The following is an 8,106-nucleotide window of genomic DNA, read 5'->3' as shown; positions in this document are numbered from 1 at the left end:
TGCCCTCCTTCCTTCTTCCTTGCAAAATCACACTAGAGATGATGAAAATGGCTTCCTCTCTCACTCGCTATGCTCTCTGGTGCTCTGGTTCTCTCAAGGGTGAAGGTGGCCGCCAATGAAGGCTAAAAGGTCCCTTAAATACGGCACAGGCCCAAAGATTTAGGGTTTCTATCTACAGTACGGACTTGTCGAGTCCATTCATTAAGCACGTCACCAAGTCGCGATCCTACTCGATGAGTCTAGGTGTTAACTCGTCGAGTCCCTCTTCTTAACTCAAAATAAATAATTAAAATATGCTACCTGGAATTCCGGATGTTACACATAAACATATGATCAATGAATAAATTATAATTTTCCAATGAACAAGATTCTCATACACGATACAATGTGAATTGTACAACACCAAGTATCTGTTCAGTTGGTGATGAGATTTCTTTTCCTTTGGTCAATTATCACAATACCACATACGATATTATAAGAATAAAATCCACAATTAATATTGCCAATATTAGAAATGTAACAAATACTTTCATAAATTGATTGCAAGGAAATATATAAAATGAGGCAACCAGATAAACCAAAATTTCACTTTTATTGAGAATAAATGAAACTTTGGAACTTGTCTTTACAACGCATAAAATAAAAAACTATGTTTCTAGACATCTTCTAATAGTAATAGTAATCTATTAAATTATCCCAACTCCTTAGTAGTAGCTCCAAATTCTGATCATCGAACCATGTGACCGAAGTCCATTTCCCAAGATCATATTTAGCTTACCTTTCTCAAGCTTCCTTCTTTCTCTTAGCTCCTTTAATACTATCAAAAATGTGATCATCACATCATGTATTAAGATCCTACGATAGGAACCTATAAACCAATGGATTCGGATAATGGATGTACCTGAAGTAGAGTCATACGACTTGACTTTACTATCTCTAAGATCTTTTAGGTATTTTGGGCAATTTTGTTTCCAATGTCCCTTCAACTGGTAGTAAAACAAATGGACTCTTTGGGGTCAACACATGGAACGATCCCAAAATTATCCATTTCTCTTTACCATATGATCTGTCACAACTAGCAATTTAGCTAGGAAATTCTATGCTATTGTAAACATCAACTATCATGATACTTGTAACTCAAACTTGATATTATGCACTATGTGACAACAAACTTAATCAAGATTCACAAATGAAGTTCAAAACTCTATACAAAGTATACGAATAGTCAGTTATGAGTTGAAAACCCTAAAAATCCCGGTTCAAGTTCATTATGAACTAGGATTTCTTATTGGGCCCAATGGACCCATAAGCCTTCAATTCGACTATTTTGGGCCTAAATACCCTAATTGAGTTCTAATTGGACCCACATCCATAAAACTTAACCTTTGGGCCATAATGGGCCTAAAATGGATTGGTTTACCTCAATTGGGCCTTGTTAGGCCATAAATGAATTAATTGGCCCTAATAGGCCATAAACCCATTTCTTTTATATCATATTGGGCTATAAATGTTCACAGGGGCCCAATGGGCTGAAAAATAATATTAAGCCTATGAAATTCGATCAAAGCCAAGGATTTGAGCCCAAAGCTAATTCACTTTCATTCATTGAGCCCATTCTCGGCCCAATGGGTTTATAAAAAAAAAGATTGTGCATGGAGTAAATGGTGCCACCTCAAGTGTACCTTGTGGTTCTCATGCTAATTACACACTAAACAAAGATACAAATCTCATACTTCTAAGCACCCATCATCTCACACCTCTCTCCTCTTCCTCTCCTCTTATCTTTGGCCAAGACACCACCATCCCACCTCTATTCTCTCATTTCAAGCCACTTCATAATACTCTCTAGAAACTCCTCCTTCCATCAAAATTTCAAGATTTAGGGTGTTTTCAAGAGGATTCTTCACCATAATCACCATCCTTGGTAAGTTTTTGCTTAGATACATGGTTTAGCTTCTTGATTTCTTCAAAAATCTCCTCCTAACTCATACCATTTCGTGAATCATGCATCTTAGATCCATCTAAGTTCCAAAGTTCTTCAACAAGCTTGTTAGGACCAAAAATCTCTCCATTTCTTCTTCAAAACCAAAACATCAAAGCAAAGGTGAGTTTATAGCCCCTTGTTTTTAGTTTTTACATGTTTTTTTTTGGGGGGGGGGGGGAGAATACAAGTATTATGTGTAGATCTATGTGCTTATACATGTTATGTGTGATTTTCTTGATTTATACTGTGAATATGTGTTAGATCTTGACAAATCTCGAGATCTTTAACAATAATAGGTAAAATCCATAAACTAAAACACTTTATACATCATACTACAAAGATAAAAGTGTATTTCATGTCCAATATGGACAAAACAAAATAAAAATCTTATTTAAGGATCATTTTTTACAAATAAACAAAAGATGAGGATAAATTGTGACATTTTCGGTTTTCTAAGGATCAAAAAGGTCATAATTGCATAAAATTGTGTTTTTATGATAAACAACCTTTTTAAAGGACCAAAGATGTGAATTTTTGCATAATGGGCTTAAGTTCTTGGGCCCTACGATTTTTGGCCCCAAATTGCGAAAAATGTGAATTTTGGAGAATGAAAATGTTATTTGATCAAAATCTTGAGCCAAAAACGTAAGTAAACCAAAATAAGGGTTAAAAGTACACTTGTTTAAAAATGTAAATTTTACAAAATAAGGGCTGGAAATGTCAATAAACGTATTTTGGACCGAAATTGTAAAACAAATTTATAATTGGGCCGAAAATGCTAAGTTTGATGGTATAATGGGCTAAAAATGTTATTTTCACCAAAAAGGACCAAAAATGTCATTTTATTTAGATAAGGGTTAAAAATATAAATTTTCGGTGAAAAAGGCTGAAATGGTCAAATAAATATTTTGGGTCAATATGTTAATTATTGAACAACTAGACCAAGGATATCAATTTTTATGACATAAGGGTTTTAAAATGGTAATTATATATATAAACTAAAATATATCATTATAAATCAAACCTTGGATATTTTATAACATCACGAGTTAATGCTTCATTTAGAAATACTATACCACAACAATTATACAAAAAAAATAGAACAATGGTACGAATATTGGGCCTAGTACTTGCTATACATGCTTGTTGGGCATTCGTGATCCATTTGCATGTTTATTGGGCCCAATATATTCATTTCATGTCTATTGGGCCTTAGTGACCCAATTACATGCTCAATGGGCCTAAATTAGTTGTACATGTTATTGGGCCTTAGTGGCCCGTTCACATGCTAATTTAGCCCGGAGAGATTCATCATATGCATAATGGGCTTCAACGTGTCCATTTGCATACTATCAAGCCCATAAATAACTTACATGTCTAATGGACCACAACTGTCCTTTTTCACGTTTGTTGGGCCGTGACTTTTCACATTCAAGTATCGTCAGGTGTTTGTAAATCAAAATATGTTGTGACAATCATTGGGATCTAGTGAGAATTGTCGGTTGACACCATTGAGTGTTTGGCCGTAACCTGTAGTTATAGTCAGAGTCTCCTGGAGGCAGAGCGAGAGTTTGTGTATAGATCTATACGGGGGTGACTCCCTCACACCTGAGCTATTCGCTACAATAAGACTAGGCTAGTCGAGGGTGACAAAATCTTGATCAAAACCGGTGTTTGGAAAAATGTCAATACAGGCGATTTAGTCATTATTATGCATGGTTATAACAACTCACGTAGAGATCCATTACCATCGATACAATACGGGAATCAAAGTGTTTAAAACATGATAATGTGAAAACAATTCATGTTGTAATACGAGGACTACGACACTTTTATAAATCAGAAAATATCGGATTTTCATAGGGAAATACTATTATTCAATACATCTTTTTCAGAGAATTTATAGAAAATATCGAATATTTTGGGTTTCACGAACAATACAAATTCTTTCAATCAAACTCGCTTATGAACTCACGAACATTATATATGTTGACCATTTTCAAAATAACTTGTATTTTCAGGTAACCGATAAGCTGAAGAATCATCAAGAGTATTTTGGGAATTTTATTATGATGTGTTAATCTTTGTACAATTTATGTTATGGAATGAGAAATGTAAAACAATGTACTTGATGTGAACAATGACGATTATATGGTGTAATGCACGGTGATGTTTATGTTATGTTTCATGTATATTCATTGTGATGATATTTCAATTGATAGTCACATGAGCCCTCGAACGTTTCCGCCGTCTGGTTCGGGGGTGTGACATGATCAAACAGTTTGATCTTGGAATACCCCTTTCCATTGGGAAAAGAATTTTTTTATGGACCACCATTGTCACCATTGTCAATGTCCATGTGAAGTTTAGAATTAGACCCAATATTCATCTCAGCTTCAGATGTGCTCTTAAGCATTTCTGTTTTAGCAACAATCAACATTTGGGTCAGATCAATTAGGTTCATGTCGAAATTCCTCATATAAAAGTTCATTATGAACTTATCATATGAATTTGGAAGAAAGAGAAGAACCAAGTCAATGTCTTGCTCCCTTGGGAAAATGACACCCAATATATCCTACTTGTCAATGTACGATTTCTTTTCAGAACATGTGTACACACAAAGTTTCCATCTTGATGCCAATAAGGATTGAGTAATTTCGTATCTTTCAATTCAAGGAAAAGGAGACTTTAGGAGAGTCACTGGAGGAGGAGGTGGAAGAAATATGATGTCAAGTCCCATCATTTCCTAAGGAAGGAAAACAATTTTACCTTGACTTGATATTGGAAGACCATATCTAGAAGATTGAGGAAAACTATTTACTTAAGAATGAGGAAGCCTATTTCTATCTTCATAATATATTTTAAAATAGGAGAAAAGGAGAATTCAAGTTAGTTCATTTTACTCCTTAATTATTAACTCATAAATTTAAATTAAGGTTATGATCCATATTTTCAATTCGTACTTTGAAGAAGGATGTCATAATCAAATTCAAATCTATTTTAGGTAGGTAAGGCTTTTACCAATTCCAATCTTATGAAACTTCTAGATCTTTTGAGATTCATTGATTCTTATCAATGACATGTTTAATCTCGGATTATGCTCTCACTTTTGTGACTGAGATGTCGAGGATCACAAACAAGATGTGAATAACCATGCAAACCCGCTTGGCAACCTTGATGTCATTTATCATCTCACATTGATGTGTCAGTTAACCACACACTCTCCATCAATAATGATAATTCTCGAGATACCAATCACATCTTTATAGTCTCTATTATTCTGTCGGTTAACCACACACACTCCACTAATGACATATAAAGCATGATGTTCTTTTTTCATGGATTAGTATACAAATCACATTTTTCATAAAGTATCTAGATTTAGGATTTTAATAGTAAGTTCTAGTACTTTTTAATATCATTATAATTTTTAATGAAAATTAATTGTCCTATCAAATCTGTTCGACTAACGACCCTCCACTAATCAAGGAAACGGTGGGTGAGAGTGGACACTTATTCAACTACCATTGTATAGTCAGTTTCCTTATTCCCCCTTATAGGCTAGCTTCGTGAATGAGGCGTACTAGCGATTTGACTAACTTAGTCTTATACATATAATAATTATTAAACTTTTAATTTTACATATAATATAATGTGTATTTTAAAACTTTTCAAAATACTAATTTCAAAATTAATATCTAATTAATTAAATTTAAAATAGACCAATAATGGTTTAATTATTATCTTTTAATTAACAATTAATTAAATAAATTAAATCAAGTAAGAATTATCTAATTAAATTAATCAAATAATTTAATCCTAATCCTTACCATCTAATTTTTGAAAATTAGGGTATAGGATTTATTCCAATTTTAATTATTTCTTTTTAGGCAAGTAAAATAACAATTACCAAAATTTGGAAACCCTAATAACCTACCATTTTCGAAAATACTTGGGGAGGAAGGCTAGGGTTTCAAAACCCTAGCCTTAAATTTCAAAATCCAATGGGTGGAGGCTAGGTTTCTAAAACCCTAGCCCAAGTCGATTTATGGCCTTTTAGGTTTAATTTCAATAAACCCTAATTGATATATTCTTCTATTATAGTTATTCAATAGAAAACAAACGAAACGCTTTGATACCACTAATGAGATTTAGGTAAACAAACAAAAATAAAACCCTTAAGTTTGCATGCAACCTAAATAGGATCTATGTTTTTTCTATTGAACCTATAACTAAGAACACCATAATGAAACCTACAAACCCTATGCTATTTTCAAAATCAACATGAGAGGGTTTTAGGAATACAAACATTTTAGTTGCTATAGGAAACAACTAGAAATTCCCTTTGAAGATCTCTTGGAAGCAAGCACCACAATTATTGTGCCTTTAACGGAATCACACCCAAGCTAGCAAGAGGATAATATAAGATAGAGGAGGAACAAATTTCATCCAAGGCTTGTGGAGGGAAGGCATGGGCCAAAACCAAGGTTAGGGGACTCCTTATATAGCTGAGGAAAGTTGCTAACAAAGCTAGTTTAAAGGGATATGCCCTAGATCCTTTGAATGGTGACCAAGCAGCCCAAATCCACTTGTCCAGGAGGCCTTGGACGAAATCTCCTAGGTATTCCCTATAGATTTTCATACACCTCTCCCAAGGGGTTATAGAGCCTTCTTTTCTCAACTATTAATAAATAACAAAACAGTCCCTATACTTTTAATTAATCTAATTAATCCCAAAATTAATTTCAATTCATTTCTGATTAATTATTAATTAAATAATATGATTTCTAATTAATATATATTATTTTCATAACACATTCAAAAAACATTATTTAATTTATTATTCACATAATAAATTAATCTCTCTCTCTCTCTCTCTCTCTCTCTCTCTTTAAAAATCATATTATCCAATTGCTAGGTTTGAGGGCGACCTAAAATAACTGTGTTACTATCAATTCAAGTATATATTAATTTTAGTTATGGAATTAGACACTTAATCCAACATATAATCTATATACCAAATGGTCCCTACCTTCAATATGATCTTATTTGGTTATTCCTTATCAGCTATAGATCAATAAACATTAGGATTGTTGAGGAATCTAGACTATCATTAGTCACAAGAAATATAAGACTGAGACTTAGTGATAATTATACCTAGGTCACATCAAAGTAAAAGCTAAAGTGTTAGGTAGAGCGCTGCCCGGATTTCAATCCATTCATTTTTAACAAGTGAATGCATGGTTACTTTCAACTTACACATAGATACAAGTATTCTAAATGCTTGAATGTTATGTGTTGTTTAGATGTGTTTAATATATTTATGCAACACGATATAATTATTACTTGATTAAGTTGTATATTTATCAAACTTAAAATATGATTGGGTAGTGAAGGGTTGTGTGAAATAATAAATGAGAGGTTGTGATAAAAAAAAAGTATTAGTTAGTGAATGATTGTGTAAAATAATAAATGAAAGGTTGTGATAGGATAGTGAAGGGCAGTGCAAAATAATAAGTTGTGACCAAAGTACCATCGTACTGTTGTGCTCACCCGAAAAGTACTATTGTGATGTTGTGTTCACCCAAAGTACTATCGTACTGTTTTGTTGTGCTTACCCAAACTATTATCGTACTGTTGTGTTCACCTAAAGTACTATCGTATTGTTGTGCTCACCAAAAGTACGATCGTACTGTTGTGCTCACAAAAGTACTATCGTACTATTGTCCTCACCCAAAGTACTATTATATTGTTGTGCCCAGTCATCTAGGGAAGTATAGATGATAACCACTGTAATGTCGTGATTTTTACCCCAAAAAAATCCTTTATTTAAAATAATTTTTTAACAAAATACGTTAGTGGAAAACTTAGTTATTCCTTTCAAAACATTTTCAAATCACAATGTTACTTCAAAATCAAAATCATAATTCCAAATCATTTAAAACATAATAAAAATAAATTTTCAAGTTGATAAAACATTGTACAAAATGGTATCATCAAATTAAGCATAACTGCCCCATAATTAATCACTCTCACCAAAGCCAAATTCCTAAGCAGTTTGCACTAATCATAAAGCACAAAAGAGAAAAGACACAAGTGGCATCCTCTGTTGAGTGAGTTCA

The sequence above is a fragment of the Lactuca sativa genome, chromosome 5, assembly GCF_002870075.4.
Source record: "Lactuca sativa cultivar Salinas chromosome 5, Lsat_Salinas_v11, whole genome shotgun sequence".
Classification (NCBI taxonomy): Eukaryota; Viridiplantae; Streptophyta; class Magnoliopsida; order Asterales; family Asteraceae; genus Lactuca; species Lactuca sativa.
Note: the sequence above shows the minus strand (reverse complement) of the source record.